The sequence below is a fragment of the Schistocerca gregaria genome, chromosome 6 (genome assembly GCF_023897955.1).
Source record: "Schistocerca gregaria isolate iqSchGreg1 chromosome 6, iqSchGreg1.2, whole genome shotgun sequence".
NCBI lineage: Eukaryota > Metazoa > Arthropoda > Insecta > Orthoptera > Acrididae > Schistocerca > Schistocerca gregaria.
Window position 1 is genome coordinate 470,796,059 of NC_064925.1, and position 26,697 is coordinate 470,822,755.

Consider the following 26,697-nt stretch of genomic DNA (forward strand, 5'->3'; position numbering starts at 1 on the left):
TGAAACAAATTCATATTAACGTCTCAGACAAGTGACTTAACTACGCAGGTGCCAATAAAAATAATAAAATTTACCTTACAATACATGGATAGCCGGCCGGAGTGGCCGAGCGGTTCTAGGCGCTTCAGTCTGGAACCGCGCGACCGCTACGGTCGCAGGGTCGAATCCTGCCTCGGGCATGGCTGTGTGTGATGTCTTTAGGTTAGTTAGGTTTAATTAGTTCTGAGTTCAGGGGACTGATGACCTCAGAAGTTAAGTCCTGTAGTGCCCACAGCCATTTGAACCAATACATGGCTGTGAACTATGCTGAAACAGCGACAAACTTACCTGTAGCAGCGAGCGACTGCAACTGCTGCCGAGACTGCTCTGACCTACGACTCTATTGCAGCAAAGATATTTTCCGTCGCAGGCAGCGCGCGAGCAATACATCCCAATTACGCCGGCCGCCGTGGACTCGCGGTTCTAGGCGCACAGTCCGGAACCGTGCGACTGCTACGGTCGCAGGTTCGAATCCTGCCTCGGGCATGGATGTGTGTGATGTCCTTAGGTTAATTAGGTTTTTAGTAGTTCTAAGTTCTAGGGAACTTACGACCACAGCAGTTGAGTTCCATAGTGCTCAGAGCCATTTTTGAACCATCCCAATTACATTTGCTCCAGCAGGGTGGTGAACCCCTTACACTGTCTGTAAAGACCTCGTCATTGGCTGGACATTAAACAAAATCTTCATCGCCTGCGGTCCTAAGAGTTGATAACAATTCTACTGAAATTGTATGTTATTAAAGTTAGATTAGGATCAATCTACCCCGTCTTCTTTTTAGAAGCTCCCAATTCACTGTAGATTTATTGTTGCAACTATCCATATGGAGTACAAGAAATGATTTCATTTACAGACAGCACAAGCAATTTTGAGGCACCAGATACAGACCGATGCTGAAACACCCATATTGGTACATGGCGTAGCCTCCACGGGCGGCAGTGCAGGTGCTGACTCTAAAGTCTGGCCGATCGCACATATGTTGAATACTGTTCTGGAGACGTTATGCCACGCCTGCTCGGCCTGTTCACCTGGTTCTGTAAGCGCTGTTGGTTGACGAGTCCGTGGAGCGCTGCGTGTTTCAAACCGCCGTTCACCTCGATGATGGCGTTTGTGGAGACGACCAGCTACCTGGTGTAGCAAAAATGTCATTCACCCGAAGAGCGGACTCGTTTCTATTAACCGACGGTCGAATCCCCATGGTCCCATGCCCATCGCAGTCGTAATTGAGGAAGTTGTTGGGTGAACATGTAAACACGTAAGAGTGGTCTGCAGCGGAGCTCCATGTTCAACATTGTACGATGAACGGTGTGCTCCGAAACACTTCTACATCTACATATCTACATACATACTCCGCAATCCACCATTCGGTGCGTGGCGGAGGGTACCTCGTACCACAACTAGCATCTTCTCTCCCAGTTCCACGCCCAAACAGAACGAGGGAAAAATGACTGCCTACATGCCTCTGTACGAACCATAATCTCTCATATCTTATCTTTGTGGTCTTTCGGCGAAATGTAAGTTGGCGGCAGTAAAATTGTAGTGCAGTCAGCCTCAGTAGCGATTTACGAAAAGAACGCCTCCTTTCCTCTAGAGACTCCCACCCGAGTTCGTGAAGCATTTCCGTAACACTCGCGTGATGATGAAACCTACCAGTAACAAATCTAGCAGCCAGCCTCTGAATTGCTTCTATGTTCTCCCTCAATCTGACCTGATAGGGATCCCAAACGCTCGAGCAGTACTCAAGAATAGGTCGTATTAGTGTTTTATAAGCGGTCTCCTTTACAGATGAACCACATCGTCCTAAAATTCTACGAATGAACCGAAGACGACTATCTGCCTTTCCCGCAACTGCCATTACATGCTTGTCCCACTTCATATCGCTCTCCAATGTTACGCCCAAATATTAATTCTACGTGACTGTGTCAAGCGCTACACTACTAATGGAGTATTCAAACATTACAGGATTCCTTTTTCCTAATTATCTGCACTAATTTACATTTATCAATATTTAGAGTTAGCTGCCATTCTTTACACCAATCACAAATCCTGTCTAAGTCATCTTGTGCGAATGCACCAGCATTGTGCTGTTGCGGCAGTGATGCCACAGATCAGTATCTGTCCTACTTTACAATGCAGACAAGCCTCCGAAGCCCACATTCTGTGAAGAGTCGTGGGCGTCCAATCGTTTAACGACCAGTGGTAGTTACACTGTCCTTCTACCTCTTTCCGAAGATACTCACAACAGTAGCACGTGAACATTCGACCAGCTTCGCCGTTTTCGAGATACTCGTTCACAGGCACTGCATAATAATAATCTGTCCTTTTTGAAAGTCGCTTAGCTCAGTGGATTTCCCCATTTGTAGCCCATATGTGCGCTGGGGTGATGCCCTGTCCGTGTCAGCTTCGCTAGCATACTTTTGTTACCGAGTCACGTCTCCGCAACGCCACCAGACGGTACCCTACGTAGCGGTGGGCAGTGGTCACGATGTTCTGGCTTATCAGTGTACGTGTGAATGTATGATCCACATCTACTCCAAAACCAATGGATCCATTTCAACCAAACTTGGAATACATATTACACTTCTGGCCATTAAAATTGCTACACCACGAAGATAACGTGCTACAGACGCGAAATTTAACGGACAGGAAGAAGATGCTGTGATATGCAAATGATTAGCTTTTCAGAGCATTCACACAAGGTTGGCGCCGGTGGCGACATCTACAACGTGCTGACACGAGGACAGCTTCCAACCTACTTCTCATACACAAACAGAAGCTCACCAGCGTTGCCTGGTGAAACGTTGTTGTGATGCGTCTTGTAAGGAGGAGAAATGAGTACCACCACGTTTCCGACTTTGACAAAGGTCGGATTGTAGCCTATCGCAATTGCGGTTTATCGTATTGCGACACTGCCGCTCGCGTTGGTCGAGATCCGGTGACTGTTAGCAGTATATGGAATCGGTGGGTTCAGGAGGGTAATACGGAACGTCCTGCTGGATCCCAACGGCCTCTTATCACTAGTAGTCGAGATGACAGGCATCTTACCCGCATGGCTGTAACGGATCGTGCAGCTACGTCTCGATCCCTTAGTCAGTAGATGGGGACGTTTGCAAGACAACCATCTGCACGAACAGCTCGACGACGTTTGCATCAGCATGGACAATCAGCTCGGAGACCATGGCTGCGGTTACCCTTGACGCTGCATCACAGACAGGAGCGCCAGCGATGGTGTACTCAACGACGAACCTGGGTGCACGAATGGCAAAACGTCAAGTTTTCGGATGATTCCAGGTTCTGTTTACAGCATCATGATGGTCGCATCCGCGTTTGGCGAAATCGAAGTAAACGCACATTCGTCATCGCCATACTGGATTATCACTCGGCGTGATGGTAATATGGGGTGCCCGTGGTTACACGTCTCGGTCACCTCTTGCTCGCACTGACGTCACTTTGAGCAGTGGACGTTACATTTCTGATGTGTTACGGCCCGTGGCTGTACCCTTCATTCCATCCCTGCGAAACCCTGCTGGATAATGCACGACCGCATGTTGCAGATCCTGTACGGGCCTTTCTGGATACAGAAAATGTTTGACTGCTGCCCTGGCCATCACACTCTCCAGAACTCTCACCAATTGAAAACGTCTGGTCAATGGTGGCCGAGCAACTATACGACAGTCACTACTCTTGATGAACTGATGAACTGTGGTATCGTGTTAAAGCTGCGTTGGCAGCTGTACCTGTACACGCAATCCAAGCTCTGTTTTCCTCTGATGCCCACGTGTATCAAGGCCGTTATTACAACCGTAAGTGGTGGTTTTGGGTACCAATTTCTCAGGATCTATTAACCCAATTTGCGAGAAAATGTAATCACATGTCAGCTCTAGTATAATATATTTGTGCAATGAATTCCCGTTTATCATCTGCAGTTCTTCTTCGTGTAGCAATTTTAGTGGCCATTTGTGTGCTTACCATCGGAAAAGAAATACAGGGTGTATCAAAAAGAATCATCCGGTTTGGCACGCTTACATTTCTGAAACTAATTAACATATACAATGTATTTCGTTTTTTGATGAACGGAAAACTCAAAAAGTTTGTTTTCATACCTTTTCCCAGGTGTTCAGTATGCCACCCTTGAGATGCACGGCATATGTCAATACGGTATTCAGGTTGTTCCCACACTGCAGCGATCATGTGTTGAGTTACCGCTTCCAGGGCTGCTGTTACGCGATGTCTCAGTACATTCATTGTTGTTGGTAACGGTGGCACATAGAGTTTTTTTATAAACCACCACAAGAAATAATAACATACAGTCAGGTCTAGTGACCTTGGAGGCCAGTAATGTAAGGCTGAATCATTTGGTCCAGTGCGACCGATCCATCGTTCAGTAATCTTTCGATGCAAAAATTCTCGCAGTTCCAGATACCAGTGTGGCGATGCCCCATCCTGTTGGTAAATGAAGTCACTCGATTCGAATAAGTCTCCAACTGTGGGAAAAGAAAGTTCTCAAGCATATCGAGATACGTGCTTCCTGAAACAGTGTGCTCGGCAAGGAAAAATGGACTATACACCTTTTCCCGTGAAACTGCGCAAAATACATTACATTCTGGAGATTTCCTCTCATGTTGTACAGTTCCATGTTGTTTTTCCGTAGCCCATATTCTCATATTATGACGGTTCAAATGTGTGTAAATTCCTAAGGGACCAAACTGCTGAGGTCATCGGTCCATAGACTTACACTCTACTTACAGTAACTCATGCTAAGAACAACACACACACCCATGCCCGAGGGAGGACTCGAACCTCCGGCAGGAGAGGCGAGCAATCCGTGACATGGCGCCTCTAACTGCGAGGCATGACGGTTCACTTTGCCATTTAAAAGGAATGTGGAGGAAAACTGTCATCCTCCATGTTGCTGAGAACGAAATTACATAACTCGACACATTGTCGTTTGTCACCATCACGGAGAGTGGCTGCAGTAGCTGAATTTTGTATGGTTTCATGTGTAAATATCGACGCAACACACGACAGACGGTCATCGGAGGCATGATGAGCTGTCGAGCTGCATGGCGAACGGATTTCTGCGGACTCCTTGTGAAAATGTAGCGGCTGCGTTCCTACGTCTGTATCAGACACTGTGGGACGGCCCGGCGATTTGCCTTTACACAAACAACTTGTTTCTCGGAATTGTTCGTGTCATCGTCTATCTAATGCTTCGTACTGTAGGAGGATCCACACCATACCTAGTACGAAAGTCGTGCTGAACTGTTATTACTGACCCGTACTACGCACTGCGCAAAACGTAAAACACAAGACGCTTACTGTTGTCCTGACACCATTTTTACTAGAACTGAAGTGTGCGCACACTGCTACTACCTAGCGGGAACCACGTAAAACTCTAGAGTTTGCTCTTTCCAACAGTACGTTGTTCACACACATATCTCAAATAACATAATAGTTACCATTTTTTTAAATCGGATGTTTCTCGTTGATGTACCCTGTATAGTGTCTGTGTTTGTGTGGGGAGGGGGTGGGGGGTAACAACTAGCAACCTCCTACTGGGGTGGGAGTGATAAAATGGGGAGAGAAGGTTGGAGAAGGAGATGAATAGGACGAGAGGGAATAGGAAAAATTTGACTATTAGGATTGGAATAAATACATTCCTGGGCAACACCTTGAATTCAAACAGTATACGAGTACTTAATGAGCTGCCCCAGTGACCTCCAAGGCTCTCGACCATGGCGCTATTCGGCATCACGATGTGATACTCGCCACTGATTCAGGCAGTCAACTCAGCCCTGCTGACAACGTGAGTGATGTACACCATTTTTTCGACGAGCAGCCAAAAAAACAAAATGAATGGGCTTTAAATCTGAGGGACAAGTAGACCACGCAACAGGTGCTGCTCGATTTCACCGATGTTCCCCCATCAGTCCAATACATGTGTTGTGCAGAAACTAACGATAAGCGGCTCCCTTCGGCGATCTGACAACAGTTCAGATCCCAAAAGATGACTGCCAACCACGTTTCCTAAAGACCTTTGGTGGTCAGATCTAACGGCAGTAACATAAGGTTTATTATAGTCCATAACGCAACTATCCGGACTATTAAAGTACCCGTATACTGTAGGCCAGTGCCTCATTTGTCAATATAACTTGAGTTTTGGAGGCAATAAAAATCTCTGCACAGTATCGATACAAAGTAGTCGATGTGGAAGTTGTGTTCTTGTAACATCATCGAAGCAATTATGTGACCTGTTGCCGTAGCTCATGCCACGAACGTATGCTGGCTATAGATCCATCAAGATATTCTAAAAATCAGGCACTCTCGTATCATTCATCCACTGTCAATATGTTTAAGACAAATCCTCGCTGTTTCTCTAATGTATTGATAAAGTCGATAATCGCAGGAACGGAAAGCGTCTATTCCATGGTCCCCTCGCATCTCATCAATAAATTACCACGGGATTGAGATCAAACATTAATACGCTACGCTCGAACGAGAAACACACTAAGATATAACTATTGAAAATGCCCATTAAAAGCTTGGGAAGATAGTGACAACTAAACAGGAACCAAGTACGTTTCGATGCTTACCAGGATAAACACGCTCGATTACGTGGCTAGTTCAGAACCATTAGGGAAAAATGACGTGCCACCAAACAAAACTGACAGAATTATCATCTGCGACGTCTCTACCCGCAATTTTTGTCGGTCACATCCGACAACTTCTTTTAGAATGCTGTCGAGGTCACTTGATGGGTTAGCAATGGTGCTATGTGCTACTTATGAAAACAGATAAATTCGCATTAGACAGAAGCAATATGCGAAGGACAGTTTCGAATCAAAGCGTCTTGGACTGAATCTATTATAGTGACAGAGGCAGTGAGGTAAGCAAGTTTCAGTGAGTCCGTCACTAGTTAGTTTCCTCAGCTATAAACGTTTAAAACGTGTTGCCCTGTTAACGAGACAGGTTTGTACATGAACAATGCGAAGTTTTATAAGCATGTCTCTTGAATTATATGTTGGTATTTACTTTTAACATAGAATCACGTTAAACCGTTCTTATTTGATGGTATAACTGATGAAACGGGTATGAAAACCATGAAAGCAGGTAAGCACATCATGAGAGATCAGTTAAAAATATTTAGCGAAAAATGTGCTCCTTGTAAAACACGAACGGATATCCCTCTTATGTCACACATTTACAATTGCAAATAGGTGAAAATTAATATGTGTCGTTAGAAGTGATGAATAAGGGTTTAAGAAACAAAATAAGAATAAGTGTTTGGACGGAAAACGGAGATCTGCAAAAGAAAACAAAGGTAATAAATATGTGGTAATGGAGGCTGACTTTGTCGATTCATCTAAAATTGGTGTTTTATGTCTTTATTTATTTTCTTCCGACTGTTTTGATGCGACCTGCCATAAATTTCTCTGTAGTGCCCATCTCGCAATCACTTACACCAACGTCCTCAATTAGTTGTTGTCTATACTCTAATCTCTGTCTTCACGTGCAACTGTTTGCAGTCTACGGGTCCCTCTAGTACCTTTCAAGTTGTTTCCAAATGTCAATATATATACTATCGTCTTTCACAACATCACGTTTCAAATGCTCGATTCTCTTCTTTTTCCGGTTTCCGCACGGTACAGACTAAATCGGTTATATCCATAGCCTAAATTTCCTCGACAATCAATTTTTACTCACAAAATAGCTACAATACGTTTTCAGATTTCCGAACTTAAAAGCGTTTTGTTTATGATTTCTCGCTTCTAGGCAAGTAACAGCATAAATACGCATATAGAGAGACAGTTCGTAACGTAAAATACGTCAAATAAGGAGAATTTGCGAGAAATTCGAGACATTGGAGAATTAATTGTTATTTTAGTAACTTACCAACAGAAACCCTTGATTTCACTATGGTCATCTTTTAAAGGTTTCTAAAATGCAGTTAAAATTACTTTCAGAAGTCATTAATTATATCGTTGTTTCTTAGCTAACGGGTATCGGTTAATAAACATAAAACGTAAGTCCTGTATCTGTATCCACCGTCCACAGTATCATATAAGCGGTATTAGAGCTATTGACGTTACGTGTGTTAAAAAAAAATAGATATTGGAAAGCATCTGAGTTAGATCATGCATTAATAAGTAACTGTGTAAATGGAACATGTACCGAATTCTAGTACGATGGTTGCGTTCCTTCCGTAGGAACGTGAAATAATGCGCAACTGTTTCTTGCGGTTGGAAAAAGCGCCGTTTTGAAATACAGTTTAAACTGCTGCAAGGTATAAATAATGCAGGCGTTTATGATGGCAGCGTACAAACGAAACGCCTGAGGTAAATAACGGACTCAATTACTGCTACTGTGAATACTAATTAGACCTTCTCAGTTAAAAGGTATGCAACATTCAAACGTTTCCAATAGAGGACCAAATGTCCGCCCATAGATTTACTTTCAAAACGAGGTGAAATTTGTTGAGATTAAATACGCCAATATGACACTCTTTTCTGTTCGACGTTGTACACATGCTACACTGCTTCAGCAGAAAGAAAGTACTCATGTATTTGGCGCATGTAATGTTTTGTTCAAAAAGGAAAACTTGCAGCAAAGTCCATTCTTCCTACCTTGACAGGGATACGGTGCAGTATTTAGATGGAAAATTACTGCGTAATACCCCAGTTTGCAAAATGCACCGGAGAATTTAATATGGGTTTTATGTGTGTTTTTATCCATGACTACTTCCCACAGTTTCGTATGTACGATCCAGTCTATGCAGAATTACAAGCTATTTTGGAACTGCAGCTCATCTATAAACTACTGGAATTTGTACAACGTCGTGAGTAATTCATAGTCCAACATAAATTAATACGTAATGTTTATCCTCTTACTTTTTCGTACACCTGAAAATATTTTAGCAATTTTCTTGGCTTGATAAGTGCACACTAAACGGCAATGGATGTTGCCATTCGGGTGACAACAGACAGCGTCACACGGATATTTCCGTTCTGTACGCGTCCTCGGACACGGAGACGGGTTCACTATATTAAATAATCAGAAATAATCAAATGTAACAGCTTGAAAACCGACTTGATTGTCAGCTCCGAATACCCAGGGTCGAAACTTTTATTAGTGAGATACTGTGACTGTACCATCGACCACCTTTAACGGCAATCGATGCTAACGTTATACCTCTGCGAGGGATTTTTAAGTACATGTGACCGTGAGAAACAGAACAATGAAGCTGGGATTCGTTTCCGAAAGACTCTGGCAGAATATAACTAACAATTACCTGGTGCGTCAGGAACAGACGTTCTCCAGCACAAAAGCAAACTTGTAACATTTTAAAATCGGTAGCCATCCTAATTAAGCATGCTTGTGTCAAGGAAATGATAAAGCAGAAGGCAGTGCTAAGGGAAACCTAACCTTCCTTGACACACACACTAAACTCTTCCCTTACATTTATTCACACTACAACACAGTAACCTAATCTTGCAGATAAATGTGCTACGAACTAGTAAGCCAGATAAACAAATGGCCAATGACATATGAAACAGCAACATATGCTTCTCAACTACATGCACCTTAAATAAACTAGGTTTAACAGGTTATAAAACCAATTACCATCTCTCATGAAACTAGTAGCAATACTGAACAGGGAAAAGCTCGAAATGATTATGCATTTAAATCAGGGGGTCTGCTAATGATCATACTCTGTTACTTCATTGCTTAGTACAGGATCTCTATGACTGTGCATTAACCAACTTGCATAAGAATGGATAACACAGTAAATAGTTCTTTCTTAAACTCGGTTTGAAACAGCTAAACAGAATGAAAATGTAACTACACTGGCTCCGAAGGAGCCTTTGGCTTGCTTCATTAACTAGCTAGCCTAGTAGATGACGACCCTTAAACATTCATGGTTTGAAGAACCATGCTCACTAACAAAACTATAATTAACATATGAGAAATGATAGGTATTCTTATCATTAATTATTAATTAAGTAAAGCACAACAAACTATAACTCTCTAAATAACAAATGTTCTTTCATAAGTACTTTTTTTTGACCTAATCAAAAATATAATTGGCCATGCAACTGACAACACAACATCAAATTCAAGTTCAGCCCTCATAATAAATTAGGACACTCGGAATTAAATTTACTAGGATAGGATTCCTGTTCAGGTTTCTGATTTCAGATAATCACGCGCGTAAGGTAGAGTTTCTGTCAAAACCACGATTGTTATTAAAATCAACCAGATTTCACAAATACCTGGTTCATTTACAGAGTGCCAAATATAAGCAATTTAGTGGAACGCTGGTGGCACTGGTTGCGCAGTTTGCACTGGCTATTAACCTGGCGGTGATGCAATCATAGCAATACTGTTGGCCTCTCCCAGTTACATATCTACTTGGCATCGGAATTATATTTTATAGGGCCTAAAACCACGCCATGTTATCACCAAATGCACCATCCGAGGCCCATAAATACTGCCTTTAAGGTCTTCTGGCCTCAAAGCTCCGAGAATATTAGCCACTATGATCTGCTGCTGCTAGCTAGGTGTTAACCACAGCATTGCTCAGCCTAGACTCCTTACTCGTCATAAAGAATGAGTTGCCACTTGCGCGCTAGCCACACCGTTTCCACTGCGCCAGGCTACTTCCGTAGCTGCGCGGCTTCCCTACATCTTTTACATGTAGCCCTATGTTACCAAACTATGGACCAAGTAATTTACAGTTGTTGTTGTTGTTGTGGTCTCCAGTCCTGAGACTGGTTTGATGCAGCTCTCAATGCTACTCTATCCTGTACAAGCTTCTTCATCTCCCAGTACCTACTGCAGCCTACATCCTTCTGAATCTGGGTAGTGTATTCATCTCTTGGTCTCCCTCTACGATTTTTACCCTCCACGCTGGCGTCCAGTACTAAACTGGTGTGCCCGCATCTCGTGGTCATGCGGTAGCGTTCTCGCTTCCCACGCCCGGGTTCCCGGGTTCGATTCCCGGCGGGGTCAGGGATTTTCTCTGCCTCGTGATGGCTGGGTGTTGTGTGCTGTCCTTAGGTTAGTTAGGTTTAAGTAGTTCTAAGTTCTAGGGGACTGATGACCATAGATGTTAAGTCCCATAGTGCTCAGAGCCATTTGAACTAAATTGGTGATCCCTTGATGCCTCAGAACATGTCCTGCCAACCGATCCCTTCTTCTGGTCAAGTTGTGCCACAAACTCCTCTTCTCCCCAATACTATTCAATACCTCCTCATTAGTTACGTGATCTACCCATCTAATCTTCAGCATTCTTCTGTAGCACTACATTTCAAAAGCTTCTATTCTCTTCTAGTCCAAACTATTTATCGTCCACGTTTCACTTCCATACATGGCTACACTCCATACAAATACTTTCAGGTACGACTTCCTGACACTTAAATCAATACTCGATGTTAGCAAATTTCTCTTCTTCAGAAATGCTTTCCTTGCCATTGCCAGTCTACATTTTATTCCCTCTCTACTTCGACCATTGACAGTTCATTACATAACAATCATTTCTGTAGTTATTTAAATTCAGATGCATAATTTAAACAACATCGTTCAAACATACACATAACTGAAACATGCATACGTATTCAAAGAACTTCCATGGCAGATACAACATTATACATAAGCAATACTACAAACTGACATAGATATGTCGATACAGGTACAAAATAGTCCGCAGCTCGTGGTCGTGCGGTAGCGTTCTCGCTTCCAACGCCAGGGTTCGATTCTCGGCGGGGTCAGGGATTTTCTCTGCCTCGTGATGGCTGGGTGTTGTGTGATGCCCTTAGGTTAGTTTGGTTTAAGTAGTTCTAAGTTCTAGGGGACTGATGACCACAGCAGTTGAGTCCCATGGTGCTCAGAGCCATTTGAACCAAGTTCTAAGTTCTATGGGACTGATGACCATAGATGTTAAGTCCCATAGTGCTCAGAGCCATTTGATACAAAATAGGTCAAAAATAAGTGTTGCAATATGAGTGTACGGGACGTGCGAGTCCGTCGGGAAACCTGTGTCGCTGAGTTTGCGAATGAAGCCGTTGCGCCAGTAACTATCAGAGGCTTTTCCGACTTCCAGGTACAAAGTCCTTGTTGCTCTGTTGGTGTTTTAGCCCTCCGTTGTATGCTCTGTTTCGCGTAGGAGCTCTTGGCTGTAGAGGCGCGGGAAGTGTAGTACGGAGCGGTGAGAGGGAGTGCTAGGGAGGCCGCCCAGTAGAAGCAGAAGTGACGGCTGTGGTACCGTAACCGCAGCCGCCCGCACTTCCGCCCGCACACTTCCTGCGCTGTGGTCCCCGCTATACCTGCTACCTGCTGCCTCCCAGCCTCCGAGCCTGCCTATCGTCTGCACGCAGCTAGCCATCCAGCTGACTCCTGATTGAACGTGTTCGATGTCAACGTGTTTTAAGCCCCTTTCACGCGACTTACAGTCTCCGTTAACTACTGGCGACAAATGAGTCTAGTGCAGCGCCTCTGGCGTTTTATTCCCCTACTAAGACTCGTCTACTCCGAGTCATTTTCGCTTACACGTCAGCGCCAAAACTGTGTGTGTTGTGAGCGCTGACTGCTGCGCAGTTTGGGACCTTAACGGTGGAAGTGAGGTTCCGAGAGACACTCCTTTTTACGAAAAAATACACTACTGGCCATTAAAATTGCTACACCAAGAAGAGTCGAAACAAGGCCCCCGGAGTAGACAACATTCCATTAGAACTACTGACGGCCTTGGGAGAGCCAGTCATGACAAAACTCTACCAGCTGGTGAGCAAGATGTATGAGACACGCGAAATACCATCAGACTTCAAGAAGAATATAATAATTCCAATCCCAAAGAAAGCAGGTGCTGACAGATGTGAAAATTACCGAACTATCAGTTTAATAAGCCACGGCTGCAAAATACTAACGCGAATTCTTTACAGACGAATGGAAAAACTGGTAGATGCAGACCTCGGGGAGGATCAGTTTGGATTCCGTCGAAATGTTGGAACACGCGAGGCAATACTGACCTTACGACTTATCTTAGAAGAAAGATTAAGAAAAGGCAAACCTACGTTTCTAGCATTTGTAGACTTAGAGAAAGCTTTTGACAATGTTGACTGGAATACTCTTTTTCAAATTCTAAAGGTGGCAGGGGTAAAATACAGGGAACGAAAGGCTATTTATAATTTGTACAGAAACCAGATGGCAGTAATAAGAGTCGAGGGGCATGAAAGGGAAGCAGTGGTTGGGAAAGGAGTGAGACAGGGTTGTAGCCTCTCCCCGATGTTATTCAATCTGTATATTGAGCAAGCAGTAAAGGAAACAAAAGAGAAATTTGGAGTAGGTATTAAAATTCATGGAGACGAAGTAAAAACTTTGAGGTTCGCCGATGACATTGTAATTCTGTCAGAGACGGTAAAGGACTTGGAAGAGCAGTTGAACGGAATGGACAGTGTCTTGAAAGGAGGATATAAGATGAACATTAACAAAAGCAAAACGAGGATAATGGAATGTAGTCAAATCGGGTGATGCTGAGGGAATTAGATTAGGAAATGAGACACTTAAAGTAGTAAAGGAGTTTTGCTATTTAGGAAGTAAAATAACTGATGATGGTCGAAGTAGAGAGGATATAAAATGTAGACTGGCAATGGCAAGGAAAGCGTTTCTGAAGAAGAGAAATTTGTTAACATCGAATATAGATTTATGTATCAGGAAGTCGTTTCTGAAAGTATTTGTTTGGAGTGTAGCCATGTATGGAAGTGAAACATGGACGATAACTAGTTTGGACAAGAAGAGAATAGAAGCTTTCGAAATGTGGTGCTACAGAAGAATACTGAAGATAAGGTGGATAGATCACGTAACTAATGAGGAGGTATTGAATAGGATTGGGGAGAAGAGAAGTTTGTGGCACAACTTGACTAGAAGAAGGGATCGGTTGGTAGGACATGTTTTGAGGCATCAAGGGATCACAAATTTAGCATTGGAGGGCAGCGTGGAGGGTAAAAATCGTAGAGGGAGACCGAGAGATGAGTACACTAAGCAGATTCAGAAGGATGTAGGTTGCAGTAGGTACTGGGAGATGAAGCAGCTTGCACAGGATAGAGTAGCATGGAGAGCTGCATCAAACCAGTCTCAGGACTGAAGACAACAACAACAACAACACCAAGAAGAAATGCACATGATAAACGGGCATTCATTGGAAAATTGTATTATACGAGAACTGACATGAGAATACATTTTCACTCAATTTGGGTGCATAGATCCTGAGAAATAAGTACCCAGAACAATCACCTCTGGCAGTAATAACGGCCTTGATACGCCTGGGCATTGAGTCAGAGCTTGGATGGCGTGTACAGGTACAGCTGCCAATGCAGCTTCAACACTATACGACAGTTCATCAGAAGTAGTCACTGACGTATTGTGACGAGTCATGTGCTCGGCCACCATTGACCAGACGTTTTCAGTCGGTGAGAGGTCTGGAGAATGTGTTGGCCAGGGCAGCAGGACCTGCAACATGCGATCGTGCATTATCCTGCTGAAATGTAGGGCTTCATACGGATCGTAACACATCTAAAATGTAACGTCCGCTGTTCAAAGTGCCGTCAATGAGAACAAGAGGTGACCGAGGCGTGTAACCGATGGGACCCCATACCATCACGCAGGGTGATACTCCAGTATGGCGATGACGAATACACGCTTCCAATGCGCGTTCAACGTGATGTCGCCAAACACGGATGTTGTAAACAGAACCTGGATTCATACGAAAAAATGACGTTTTGCCATTCATGCACCCAGGTCCGTCGTTGAGTACACCATCACAAGCGCTACTGTCTGTGATGCAGCGTCAAGGGCAACAGCAACCATGGTCTCCTAGCTGATTATCCATGCTGATGCAAACGTCGTCGAGCTGTTCGTGCAGACGGTTGTTGTCTTGCAAACGTCCCCATCTACTGACTCATGGGTCGAGACGTTTCTGCTGCGATCCGTAACAACCATGCGGCTACGATGCCTGTCATCTCGACTGCTAGTGATACGAGGCCGTTGGGATCCAGCACTATTCTGCTAACAGTAATTGGATCTCGACCAACGCGAGCAGCCGGCCGCGGTGGTCTCGCGGTTCTAGGCGCGCAGTCCGGAACCGTGCGACTGCTACGGTCTCAGGTTCGAATCCTGCCTCGGGCATGGATGTGTGTGATGTCCTTAGGTTAGTTAGGTTTAAGTAGTTCTAAGTTCTAGGGGACTGATGACCACAGCAGTTGAGTCCCATAGTGCTCAGAGCCATTTGAACCAACGCGAGCAGCCATGTCGCGATACGATAAACCGAAATCGCGATAGGCTACAATCCTACCTTTATCAAAGTCGGAAACGTGATGGTACGCATTTCTCCTCCTTCCACGAGGCATTACAACAACGTTTCACCAGACAGCGCTGGTCAACTGGTGTTTGTGTATGAGAAATCGGTTGGAAACTTTCCTCATCTCAGCACGTTGTAGGTGTCGCCACCGGCGCCAGCCTTGTGTGAATGCTCTGAAAAGCTAATCATTTGCATATCACAGCATCTTCTTCCAGTCGGTTAAATTTCGCGTCTGTTGCACGTCATCTTCATGGTGTAGCAATTTTAATGGCCAGTAGCGTAGAAGTATAGTAACAAAATATTGGAACAAGCAATGATCCAGAACTCATAGCTGAAGTTCTTGTCAGTTGTCGTGTGGTATATTCTTTAAACTCCTGAGAACTGGAAGAATAGGAAGACTGTTCTTCAACCATCTGCAAAACTGAGAAACCTGTTGGGTTCGGTAAAGATGACCTTGGCCTGAGGAAATGTGGTGTGTACAAGATTCCTTATCAATGTGGAGCAGCGTATATAGGCCAGACATGTCGCACAGTACAAGAACGATACGACGAACATCAGCCTTATACATGCCTTCGTCAACCGGAAAAGACTGCAATTGCGGAACACTGTCTGAATACAGGACATCGCATGATTTATGAAAAGACGGCAGATTTATCCCCGGCATCATCCTTCTGGACTGCATTATTAAGGAGGGAATACATATCTGTACAGCAGATAATCTCATCAAAAGGATCCGGGATTTCAACTGAGCACAGCCTGGAACGCTGCATTGGCTGCTATTCAATCGCGAGACGAAAATCAAGATTTTCCGATAACATACCCGCCATAAGATTGGTCTAGTACGGTGTTTGGTGAATAACGTCTGACCGAACTTTTAGTAAACGCAGCGTACTGCGAACGCGCAGGAGAGCCGCTCTGCGATTTTCAGCAGAGGGCGTTTGAGTATGGCACCATCTATTTGCAAATCATTGCCCATGAGCGATTTGCGCGCCTGCGCATTCTTCGCGTGCGTGTTCTAGAAACTGGGCGTCGACGTGTGGGTGCCGTCAGTCGTACGTAGCCACCAGCAAGGTGGAACCACCTGAACATGTCGGACAGCTGCTCCGAGTAAATATTGTGGGATTTGCACAGGATGATCTGACGGCAAACCTGTGAAGACTACTTATATTAAACAATGTACAGAACGCAGTAAATAGCGTCTATTTGCTTTACACTTTATATCTTGCTTTGATGCTATAAGAGTCAAATCATATCGAAACTTATTTTTCTCGTCAAATACAATCCTGGAAATGGAAAAAAGAACACATTGACACCGGTGTGTCAGACCTACCATACTTGCTCCGGACACTGCGAGAGGTCTGTACAAGCAATGATCACACGCACGGCACAGCGGACACACCAGGAACCGCGGTGTTGGCCGTCGAATGGCGCTAGCTGCGCAGCATTTGTGCACCACCGCCGTCAGTGTCAGCCAGTTTGCCGTGGCATACGGAGCTCCATCGCAGTCTTTAACACTGGTAGCATGCCGCGACAGCGTTGACGTGAACCGATGTGCAGTTGACGGACTTTGAGCGAGGGCGTATAGTGGGCATGCGGGAGGCCGGGTGGACATACCGCCGAATTGCTCAACACGTGGGGCGTGAGGTCTCCACAGTACATCGATGTTGTCGCCAGTGGTCGGCGGGAGGTGCACGTGCCCGTCGACCTGGGACCGGACCGCAGCGACGCACGGATGCACGCCAAGACCGTAGGATCCTACGCAGTGCCTTAGGAGACCGCACCGTCACTTCCCAGCAAATTAGGGACACTGTTGCTCCTGGGGTATCGGTGAGGACCATTCGCAACCGTCTCCATGAAGCTGGGCTATGGTCCCGCACACCGTTAGGCCGTCTTCCGCTCACGCCCCAACATCGTGCAGCCCGCCTCCAGTGGTGTCGCGACAGGCGTGAATGGAGGGACGAATGGAGACGTGTCGTCTTCAGCGATGAGAGTCGCTTCTGCCTTGGTGCCAATGATGGTCGTATGCGTGTTTGGCGCCGTGCAGGTGAGCGCCACAATCAGGACTGCATACGACCGAGGCACACAGGGCCAACACCCGGCATCATGGTGTGGAAAGCGATCTCCTACACTGGCCGTACACCTTTGGTGATCGTCGAGGGGACACTGAATAGTGCACGGTACATCCAAACCGTCATCGAACCCATCGTTCTACCATTCCTAGACCGGCAAGAGAACTTGCTGTTCCAACAGGACAATGCACGTCCGCATGTATCCCGTGCCACCCAACGTGCTCTAGAAGGTGTAAGTCAACTACCCTGGCCAGCAAGATCTCCGGATCTGTCCCCCATTGAGCATGTTTGGGACTGGATGAAGCGTCGTCTCACGCGGTCTGCACGTCCAGCACGAACGCTGGTCCAACTGAGGCGCCAGGTGGAAATGGCATGGCCAGCCGTTCCACAGGACTACATCCAGCATCTCTAAGATCGTCTTCATGGGAGAATAGCAGCCTGCAGTGCTGCGAAAGGTGGATATACACTGTACTAGTGCCGACATTGTGCATGCTCTGTTGCCTGTGTCTATGTGCCTGTGGTTCTGTCAGTGTGATCATGTGATGTATCTGACCCCAGGAATGTGTCAATAAAGTTTCCTCTTCCTGGGACAATGAATTCACGGTGTTCTTATTTCAATTTCCAGGAGTGTAACTTTGGCCTTTTCACGCTTGAAATAATTTTCGTTAAAACACTTAATCTATTTACGTTCGTATTTCAGAATAGTGTAGGCTTTTGCTCTGTAATACGCAAATACCTTTTTGGGCTCAGAGTTTTCATCTATCTTGTAATATGAAAAAAATATCAGAACCTTGTGTGGCTTTTCAGTGTGTCACGAAAACAAGGCGAACGACACAACAGAGAGTAAGGAGACACGAAAGTACAAAATCCATTCTTATAAGACGGCTCAGCTCGACAAGAACAGGCCAACTTCCTACGTTAGTAGACGCCGCCGAAGTCCCTCGTTTCTGCGCATGTGCAGTGTGCAGCATACTCGGAAATTTAGAACACCACATTCGGGTCAATGAGACACTTGGGACCTACGACGCAGTTGTGACGTCACACTAGTCGGCTTGTTCGCCACACTTTGCGAACGCTAGGCTCCGTGCAGGGCCCACGAACAATCAATTTTGATTTGAAAAGGGACCCACTAAAGATTTAATTATGTCATGTGCCATCGCGAACTTCCATGCATTTAAACATTCAGTCAAGAAATATTAAACTGGTCTGAAATAGTTCTTCCGGGTTATATGACCGTGGTCCATGGAATACTTGTATTCCTAACGTTTCGTTCAATACCCCTAGTGAGATTAAGTTCCGTGTAGCCTTAGATACCAACACGCAGTATATACGGTGCGGTGTTTAATGGGAGACTCGACCCCCAAAAATTTAACTTTTTTTCTACTTTGTTAATAGCAAACAAATTTTAAAATTGTGTCTATTATATAACGATGTTCCACTAAGCAAGTTTTGAGTCTAAAACTTCACTAGTTTATAAGTTTTTAATTTTAATATCTTTTTAATGGTATTCTTGAAAAGCAACTTTTGGTACTCACACCACAACTTCACATGCCAGATTTTGTAGCTACTTTCGCAAGAAATAGTTAAACGGTTCTGTGCATTCATGAGAAATATTAATAATTTGTTTTCACTGTTTATTTAAAATTTTAGCCTTACAGTTTCTTTAATTATGGGTACGTAAATATTATGGTAAAATAAGCAAATTGCGTTTTCGGTCATATTAATGCATAAAAGCACGCAAAAACATCCTGCAAAAATTTCATTCAGATTGGTTAATGTTTATGATATAAAAAGGTGGCAATGAGCTTAGGAAAACAATCTTATGGTAAAATAGATTTTAATATTTTATCAAATTGAATGTTACTACAGGTCACATAGCCATTAAAATTCACAGGCACCATAACGATTTTTCCTTCCTGCTTAAATGCGGCTGCTTCTTGTAATTTCAAGATCAGCGTAGCCTTTTTCTTGCATTTTCTGAGTGAAAAGCTACCACAGTCTTCTAGAGGAGGTGCAATGCAACGGATATCTGATTATAAACCAATGCCTGTTTCCTTGGAACTTGTAGAATGTACTGAACAGGACTTCAGTATATTCTCTAAATTTATATTTACACAGACATAGTAACTCATTTCCAATGACTAGCTGCCGTTTGTTCCGCTCCACTTTTCCTGGAAATCTTGCAACTTGTTTTTCCCAGTTTGGGTTTATACCTAGTTTCGGAGTAAAGATGGTTCTGTTTGATGGTGATACAAATCAAAAATTATTTTTAGGACCGTTTGGTGCGCCACAGCCCCTTACGCACTCAGTATTTCAAACATTTCTTAGACGTACTTGTAATTCGAATACAGCCAAATTCTTCTGGGATCTAAGAGTACAACACTCGAAAGAAGTGAAACAGCCATTAATTTTATTTAAAAATGTAATTGAAGTTTTAGGGTGGTGTCTCCGCTTGTTCTTAAAGGGAGGAAAGTAGCCTGATGGTCGGGTTAGGAATTTCAAAGCAGTTAGACAAATGGCTCTGAGCACTATGGGACTTAACCGTAGCGGTCGCGCGGTTCCAGACTGAAGCGCATAGAACTGCTCGGCCACACCGGCCGGCTGCAGTTACACACATCAACATCAACGTATCAATGCAGGATACCTAGTCAATATGTTGACTATATGCGATGGTGCCTTGAAACACTTAGTGTCCTATTAACGTGCTTCAATACTTCGAACACAACGAAAAAACCAGTTTTAGATTCCACATAAAATAATGTGGATACTTGGAAGGCGAACAGCGAGAAGCCGATATGAAAAAAAAAATCTTTTAAGCGATATAACTGAAGGAAGTATTCATCATATGGGAGTAAAGAAATAAACCTCTCAACAATTTTTTCCCAACATCTTCACTATGAAAATACATTTTGGTTTTTAGGAGAAACACTCAACAAATGAGTCTGCAGTATATCACGTTTTCCTTCTCATTTGCGCGATCCAAACGCTCTTCGCAGATTGCGAGGTGGAGGTCTTGAATCACGAGCAGTGGGGCGAACTTGGCGGCAACCCGATGCATTCCAATATGCTGTATCAGGACTTCGTGATATAATCCAACTAGAATGATACATTCTTCTGCAATGTCTCGGACATTCAGTCTTCGACTGTCACACACAGTTTCGTTGACATTGCTGACGTGAGCGTCGTCGGCAGACGTCAAAGGGCATCCTGAATGAGGGTCATCTTTAACTTCTGTCCGGCCATTTACACTACATCTACATGACTACTTTGCGATTCACATTTAAGTGCTTGGCAGAGGGATCATCGAACCACAATCATCCTATCTCTCTACCATTCCACTCACGAACAGCGCGCGGGAAAAACGAACACCTAAACCTTTCTGTTCTAGCTCTGATTTCTCTTATTTTATGTTGATGATCATTCCTACCTATGTAGGTTGGGCTCAGCAAAATATTTTCGCATTCAGAAGAGAAAGCTGGTGACTGAAATTTCGTAAAAAGATCTCGCCACGACGAAAAACGTCTTTGCTGTAATGACTTCCATCCAAATTCGCATATCATATCTGCCACACTCTCTCCCCTATTACGTGATAATACAAAACGATCTGCCCTTTTTTGCACCCTTTCGATGTCCTCCGTCAATCCCACCTGGTAAGGATCCCACACCGCGCAGCAATATTCTAACAGAGGACGAACGAGTGTAGTGTAAGCTGTCTCTTTAGTGGACTTGTTACATCTTCTAAGTGTCCTGCCAATGAAACGCAACTTTTGGCTCACCTTTCCCACAATATTATCTATGTGCTCTTTCCAACTGAAGTTGTTCGTAGTTTTAACACCCAGGTACTTAGTTGAATTGACAGCCTTGAGAATTGTACTATTTATGGAGTAATCGAATTCCAACGGATTTCTTTTGGAACTCATGTGGATCACCTCACACTTTTCGTTATTTAGCGTCAACTGCCACCTACCACACCATACAGCAATCTTTTCCAAATCGCTTTGCAACTGATACTGGTCTTCGGATGACCTTACTAGACGGTAAATTACAGCATCATCTGCGAACAACCTAAGAGAACTGCTCAGGTTGTCACCCAGGTTATTTATGTAGATCAGGAACAGCAGAGGTCCCAGGACGCTTCCCTGGGGAACACCTGATATCACTTCAGTTTTACTCGATGATTTGGCGTCTATTACTACGAACTGCGACCTTCCTGACAGGGAATCACGAATCCAGTCGCACAACTGAGACGATACCCCATAGGCCCGCAGCTTGATTAGAAGTCGCTTGTGAGGAACGGTGTCAAAAGCTTTCCAGAAATCTAGAAATACGGAATCAACTAGAGATCCCCTGTCGATAGCGGCCATTACTTCGTGGAAATAAAGAGCTATCTGCGTTGCACAAGAGCGATGTTTTCTGAAACCATGCTGATTACGTATCAATAGATCGTTCCCTTCGAGGCGATTCATAATGTTTGAATACAGTATATGCTCCAAAACCCTACTGCAAACCGACGTCAATGATATAGGTCTGTAGTTAGATGGATTACACCTATTACCCTTCATAAACCCTGGTGCGACCTGCGCAATTTTCCAATCTGTAGGTACAGATCTATCGGTGAGCGAGCGGTTGTATATGAGTGCTAAGTAGGGAGCTATTGTATCAGCGTAATCTGAAAGGAACCTAATCGGTATCCAATCTGGACCTGGAGACTTGCCCGTATGAAGCGATTTGAGTTGCTTCGCAACCCCTAAGGTATCTACTTATAAGATACTCATGCTAGCAGCTGTTCGTGTTTCAAATTCTGGAATATTCCATTCGTCTTCCCTGGTGAAGGAATTTCGGAAAACTGCGTTCAATAACTCCGCTTTAGCGGCACAGTCGTCGGTAACAGTACCATCGGCACTGCGCAGCGATGGTATTGACTGCGTCTTGCCGCTTGTGTACTTTACATCCGTCCAGAATTTCGAGACAGTGTTTCGTTGTGGAACCTATTAAAGGCATCTCGCATTGAAGTCCGTGCCGAATTTCGCGCGTCTGTTAATTTTAGCCAACCTTCGGGATTTCGCGTTCTTCTGAACTTCGCATGCTTTTTCCGTTGCAACAGCGTTCGGACCTGTTTTGTGTACCACGGGGGGTCCGTTCCATCTCTTACCAATTTATGAGGTATGAATCTCTCATTTGCTGTTGCTACTACAACTCGCCTACATTTGCATAGTCAGTTCTAAAGGAATGGAGATTGTCTCTTAGGAAGTCTTCTAGTGACACCTTATCCGGTTTTTTATATAAAATTATTTTGCGTTTGTTTCTGGTGGATTTGGAAGAAACGGTATTGAGCCTAGCTACAACGACCTTGGGATCACTAATCCTTGTATCATTCATGATGCTCTCTATCAGCTCTGGATTGTTTGTGGCTAAGAGGTCAAGTGTGTTTTCGCAACCATTAACTATTCGCGTGGGTTCGTGGACCAACTGCTCGAAATAATTTTCGGAGAAAGCATTTAGGGCAATCCCGGAAGATGTTTTCTGCCTACCACCGGTTTTGAACAAGTATTTTTGCCAACATATCGAGGGAAGGTTGAAGTCCCCACCAACTATAACCGTATAGCTATATCGTCGGAGTCTGGGGGTCGGTACAAGGAGCCAATTATTAACTTAGTTCGGCTGTTAAGTATAACCTCCACCGATACCAATTCGCACGGAGTATCTACTTCGACTTCACTTCAAGATAAACCAATACTGACAGACACAAACACTCCACCATCAATTCTCCCTAATCTATCTTTCCTGAACACCGTCTGAGACTTCGTAAAAATTTCTGCAGAACTTATTTCAGGCTTTAGTCAGCTTTCTGTACCTATAACGATTTCAGCTTCTGTGCTTTCTATTAGCGCTTGAAGCTCAGGGACTTTCCCAGCACAACTAAAAAAATTTACAACTACAATTCCGACTGTTCCTTGATCCAAGCACGTCCTGTATTTGACATGCATCCTTTGAGATTGCAGCCCACCCCGTACTTTCCCGAGGCCTTCTAACCTAAAAAAACCGCCCAGTCAGCGCCACACAGCCTCCGCTACCCGTGTAGCCGCCAGCTGAGTGTAGTGAACTCCTGACCTATTCAGCGGAACCCGAAATCCCACCACCCTATGGCGCAAGTCAAGGAATCTGCAGCCAACACGGTCGCAAAACCGTCTGAGCCTCTGATTCAGATCCTCCACCCGGCTCTGCACCAAAGGTCCCCATTCGGTTCTGTAGACGATGCTGCAGATGGTGAGCTCTGCCTTCATCTCGTAAGCAAGACCGGCAGCCTTCACCAAATCAGATAGCCGCTGGAATCCAGAGAGAATTTCCTCAGATCCAAAGCGACACACGTCATTAGTGCCGACATGTGCCACCCCACCTGCAGCTGGCTGCACCCTGTGCTCTTCATGGCATCCGGAAGGACCCTTTCCACATCAGGAATGACTCCTCCCTGAATGCACACGGAGTGCACACTGGATTTCTTCCCCTCCTTAGCCGCCATATCCCTAAGGGGCCCCAATACGCGCCTAACATTGGAGCTCCCAACTACCAATAAGCCCAACCTCTGCGATTGCCCGGACCTTGAAGGCTGAGAATGATCCTCTGAAATAGGGCAGGCAGCTGCATCTGGCTCAGCCAGAGACAGTGCCTGAAACCTTTTTGTCAGACTCACCTGAGAGGCTTTCTGATCAGCCTCCAGGGACTTCTTTCGCTGCCTGCCACGCCTTGAAACGACCTCCCAATCAACCACAGGCGAGGACTCAGACCCACTGCGGGCAGCAACCGGGGCAACCACAGCTGCAGACCGATCTGGGGACAGACGGGACGAGGCTGACATCCCCGTTATATCCAAGTCCGGTTCCCCACAGTGGTGCCCATTGGCAACAGCCTCAAGCTGCGCGACCGAAGTCAGCGCCGCTTGCAGCTGTGAGCGAAGGGATGGCAACTCAGCTCTCATCCGAACACAGCAATCGCAGTTCCTGTCCATTCTAATCGATGTTGAACCATAGTTACTGAAAAACGAGTTCGTGCCTAGATAACGCAAGCGAAACACGCAAAGAATGTATTAACTAACCTGCGCTACAATCTACTCGAATTTACGATTACAGTAACTAAAACTCAAAATTACACCTCCTCTACGAAACTCATACGCAATTTAAGAAAGAATCTACGAGGTAAACACTAAAGCGCGTTGCTACAATTCTCAAATACTATAATACCCCCGCAATTTATTACTTAAACAATGTAAGTACCCAAAAACACGCAAAGAAATTAAAAATTAAGCTGTGTAACAAATAAGTAAACTAGGGGTATACGACTTGCTGCTGGCAGCTGCTTATCCAACGGCGGCAGGGAGCACACTGGCTGTGACCAACCGACACTGGCCGTTCAAAGAAAAAAAAATTACTGGCCATTAAAATTGCTACATCAAGAAGAAATGCAGATGATAAACGGGTATTCATTGGACAAATACATTACACTAGAACTGACATGTGATTACATTTTCACTCAATTTGGGTGCATAGATCCTGAGAAATCAGTACCCAGAACAACCACCTCTGGCCGTAATAACGGCCTTGATACGCCTGGGCATTGCGTCAAACAGAGCTTGGATGGCGTGTTCAGGTACAGCTGCCCAGGCAGCTTCAACGCGATACCACAGTTCATCAAGAGTAGTGACTGGCGCATTGTGACGAGCCAGTTGCTCGGCCAACATTTACCGGACGTTTTGAATTGGTGAGAGTTCTGGAGAATGTGCTAGTCAGGGCAGCAGTCGAACATTTTCTGTATCCTGTGGAGTGTCCGAGCGGTTCTAGGCGCTACAGTCTGGAACCGCGCGACCGCAACGCTCGCAGGTTCGAATCCCGCCTCGAGCATGAATGTGTGTGATGTTCTTAGGTTAGTTAGGTTTACGTAGTTCTAAGTTCCAGGGAACAGATGACCTCTGAAGTTAAGGCCCACAGTGCTCAGAGGCATTTGAACCATCTGAACTGAGTAACAAATAACATTGCGAGACGTTCCGCTTACGGTCCGTCAGTGTAAAAAGCTACGTTTGCTGCCGAATGGGTGGTCTAATAGCATCGTCGGATGACACGGTTTACAAACCTCGATTTGTTCCTCAAGACATCTCTAGAACCCCTCCAAATTCGTCGCAACATTTATGGGATACTTTGTACAAGCAAACGGCTCTTTCTTTTTCAGTGCGCCTCGTAGTTGATTAGTGACTGTGTCAAGGAAAGAAATTTTTTACGCGTTAGAGATTTATCAGGTGCTGGACCAACCTCTCATCTCGATAGACACTGAGGACAAATCACATCGCAGCATGGCTACTATTGGTATAAGAGTCAGTGCTACGGGACTTCGTAACGCAGTCCATAGCGTAGTAGACGACCTTTATCAAAACTACTTCAACAGTGTAGAAGCACAGGAAATTGATTAGCCATCGACGAACGTTTCTTTCACCGCCCGTGAAGTAATTACGTCCCGTGGCGAAATGGGCTATTCGGTGCGCAGCTAGGACAAAGTGAATGCCGACAGCGTCCGTCGGTTCGCAACTTCGTGACGGGGAGAAGAGGAGGGAGGGGTAAAAATTTTATAACTTCGTATCTCCTCGATATCGAAGTAATTAAGAACGGAGCATTTGACAAGGTGAGGGAAGAAAGATGTTGGAGGATGCTACCTTAACTTGCTGTAGCGTGTGTTTTTCCTATCATTTACATGATTGTGGGCTTTGTTACAGTAGCCGAAGAAAATTTAGACCCAACCGAGTTATCTTGTTCGTACTTCATAATGCGAATACTAAAGAAATACATTGAAAGGCCAAAGAAACTGGAATATGCATTCGTATTCAAATAGAGAGATATGTAAACAGGCATAATACGTCGCCGCGATCGGCAACGCCTATTTAAGACCACAAGTGTTGTCAATGCTACAATGGCAGGTGAGCCGTGGCGAGCTGGCGCCAGTCTTATTGTGTTCATGTATCGTTGAGGTCGATTGTGGTTGAGGTAAGCTATCTTTGCTTTTCGCATGTCTTATCTTGCGGTTTCGCAGGCGAAGAGATTTGGTTGATAACCTTCGACGGGTAACACTCGAGATCTCGTGTAATTCGCGGGGGAGACGAGTTTCAACGGCTGCCGAACGAATGTGACGACCGTTACACGTTGTGGTGTAAAACTGGTTGGGCGTTTTGGCGACATGGGCAGCTTGGAGATACAAGTTCT